The sequence below is a fragment of the Agrilus planipennis genome, unplaced genomic scaffold (genome assembly GCF_000699045.2).
Source record: "Agrilus planipennis isolate EAB-ADULT unplaced genomic scaffold, Apla_2.0 scaffold126, whole genome shotgun sequence".
NCBI classification, from domain to species: domain Eukaryota; kingdom Metazoa; phylum Arthropoda; class Insecta; order Coleoptera; family Buprestidae; genus Agrilus; species Agrilus planipennis.
In genome coordinates, this window is record NW_020439036.1 from 861,851 (window position 1) to 864,956 (window position 3,106).

The following is a 3,106-nucleotide window of genomic DNA, read 5'->3' on the forward strand; positions in this document are numbered from 1 at the left end:
AATTAATTGGAATTTTTCACACACAAGCCTTGCTATATGAGCTCTCAAAGCATATAAAAATTATACGGCTTAAATGTGAAGTTGGGTGCAAAAGAATACAATTAAATCCTCTGTCGGGAAAAAACGAAATGACTTTCCGAACAACCGTATACATTTATAGTCACTTTTGAATCTTCGGGTAACATCCTCAGCCGTACATTTATCGAAGAAAACTTTCGGGATTGTACTTTAAATAAAATAGCGTTTGGACAATTAAAATGGTACGAAGGAAGAGCATGTAAGAAGAGTGTGACTGTAGATGAAAAAGTGTTTTCCTTTTTAATATTTTTCCTGATTGCTTTATAGCATTGGATGAATTTGCTTTTTTTATGTTTTATGGAAATATCCTGACGTTTACGTACAATTAATATTTTTAACGTAAGCTTACATGTAGAAAATTAAATTCAAAATATTGTTCAAGGTTAATTGCAACCAAACGAATGGAAAGGTTTACCATGACTGTCTCAAAAAATGTGCCTACCTACATAAAGAATGAAACCTACATAATATTGTGAAAATGAAAGTGTACTTTTTGAAGCAAATTAACACAATAGCTACGTGAAATTATTTTTTATTAATTAGGTTTTTCTTTTAAGCAGGTTAAGGATTAAGTACAAGACTAAGATCGAGTTTGGTCGTAACTAATAAGAAAGTAATTTAGTTATTATCATGTTCAATAATAATTTTATTTTTACCATTTCAATATTGTTATTGTATTCGTTAATTTAGTTTCTTTTTGTTTCAGATTTGGAAACAAAAATTTGGTCTTGATATTTTTACCACATTTAATGGAAAACTGATGTGATTCCGGCCCACCACAAGTTGGAGCTATTGTGATTAAGTGAGTATCACAATAATTGTTCTTTTTACGTGTTAGATCACTTTTTCTATTTTTTAATTACACAATAACTATTAAGCATGCAATTATTTCCTTTCTTTTTTGTCTATTAAAATTTCCAAAAAAAGCGTGAATAGTTCTATTTACGTAAATATTTGATAACGCGGTCAAGAGGAATTTTTAAAAAAAGATATGAAGGGAAAGCTAATGGGGAAAATGATACAAGGGACGAAATTGTATTTGTAGAACTTTTTATTGATACCTACTATCACATTCATTTCGATCTTTTACAAGTGGGTAGTGAATATGAAAATATGAAACACATAAGTGCAGTTTTCAGAATCAGTTTCATTATTCCTTATAANCTAATGGGGAAAATGATACAAGGGACGAAATTGTATTTGTAGAACTTTTTATTGATACCTACTATCACATTCATTTCGATCTTTTACAAGTGGGTGGGTAGTGAATATGAAAATATGAAACACATAAGTGCAGTTTTCAGAATCAGTTTCATTATTCCTTATAATTAAAAAAAAAAAACAAATTTGTAATTTACTACTTCATTAAGACAAGATAAGATGAACATAATTAAATTTTTTAGTTTTCAAACTTTTTAAAATTTTTAATTTTACATTTCAGTCAATAACTAATATTTCCAGAAACACAATCTTTTCTTATTGTTTTGGATTACCATAATTAACATCCATTTTTTTCTCTGTCAGTGATGATCAAAGCAAAACCAAGACTGTTCAAGTCTTGGTATTGGTCTTACTTATTCGGTCTTGCGCAAATACTGTTGGTCTTGGTGATACAGTTTCGATGCTGATTTTGGTTTTGCTTTTTGAATTTCATACGCTTTTTTAATAATTATTTTAAGCACAAATTTTTCTATTTACCGACACGATAATCCAGATATAGGAACAAAGAACACTTTTTTCGAGGACATTCTTGTAAATCCCTTTTCTCAAACAATAGTAAAGTTTCTTTCATTTGCATTTAATATTAAAAAAAAGTGTTAGGAAAGCAAACTGAAAAATTTAAATTCAAAAAATATTTTGTTCCAGGGAACGTTCCTTCAAATAGTTTAACTCAAAAATCCATCGGAAGTAATAATTTTTTGTTTAGTTATGCGTATTTGGTCTTTGTCTTGTATATTTAGTCTTGGTCTTGCGAAATTGACCAAGTCCGCGACTGTAAAATGAAGACTAATTCTGTGCATATTTGGAAGTAAATTTTCTTTCTTTTATGGATAATTAAATGAAGTATTTAGTAATTTTGAGATTAAAATAAATCGTTTATTTCTCGAGTTTTTTGTTTAAAATTTTCAGAAAATCTTACTCTTCAAATTTCCACTGGGGTGGTGTTCATATTTGTATATATACAAATTAGATATGACTTTAAACAGATTTACTTTTGATTAAATAAAATTCACCTATTACAGGATGTGATGGGTAGAGGCAGCAAATAGTAGGAAGCAGAGGTAACGCCTTTTGACAGGTTTCGATTCGACCTGGAGTCTATCCCTTCTATTCGAATGCAACATCCAAGAAAACACTACCTTCCATTTCCCGCTGGAACGAAGCCGAAGTCTTGCTTGTCTAATTCCAGACGACGTAAGGCAAATGAATTTTATCAAGGGAGGATAATTTTGATCCAAATTGAACTCCAGAATGAGTAAAAATGCATTTGTATAATATGTATGTATGTATGTATTTATATGTGCATTTTATTAAATAAAAAGTTATTTAGTTTTAATATTTCATGTAACAGAAATTAAAACTGGAAAAAATGTTTACCACAAGAGGTAATTGTTTAATATGAAAGCTTTCTTTAGATACATACCATATAACAGGAAATCTAAGGAAGGTTAAGCCATTTTTTCTTGATTTTAATGTGAATTGTAAAATAACTTTGTACAAAAGTTGTAGGGTAGTTATGCAGAACAGAAAACAGGACGAAATATTTTGTAACATTTTAAAATTTTTGATGGGAGTCGCCAAGAGGGGCAGGGAGGGCAGCTCCCTAACATTTTAAAAATATTTAATTAAATTGTAAATTTTGTGACACACGTATGCACATGAGTATTACATGTTGAATCAAACAAAATTCCACAAAACGTTGTGTGGAATTTTGGGGTTTAGGTGCTTAATATTAAACACTAGAGTGAAATTAAATTAAATTAATGGGGAAAGGTTGTAGCTACTACCATCCCCACCGGGAATCGAA

At 29.7% G+C, this 3,106-nt stretch overlaps 1 long non-coding RNA gene across 1 annotated transcript in view; it reads left to right on the forward strand.

The window, feature by feature from the left end:
• The window catches only part of LOC108736250, an 8,010-nt gene extending 5,507 nt beyond the window's left edge, over window positions 1–2,503 (forward strand). The window contains exons 2-3 of the long non-coding RNA XR_001937701.1: window positions 785–880; window positions 2,322–2,503. This is a non-coding gene — a long non-coding RNA (uncharacterized LOC108736250). The remainder of the gene's footprint in view (window positions 1–784; window positions 881–2,321) is intronic.
• The last annotated feature ends 603 nt before the right edge of the window (window positions 2,504–3,106 follow it).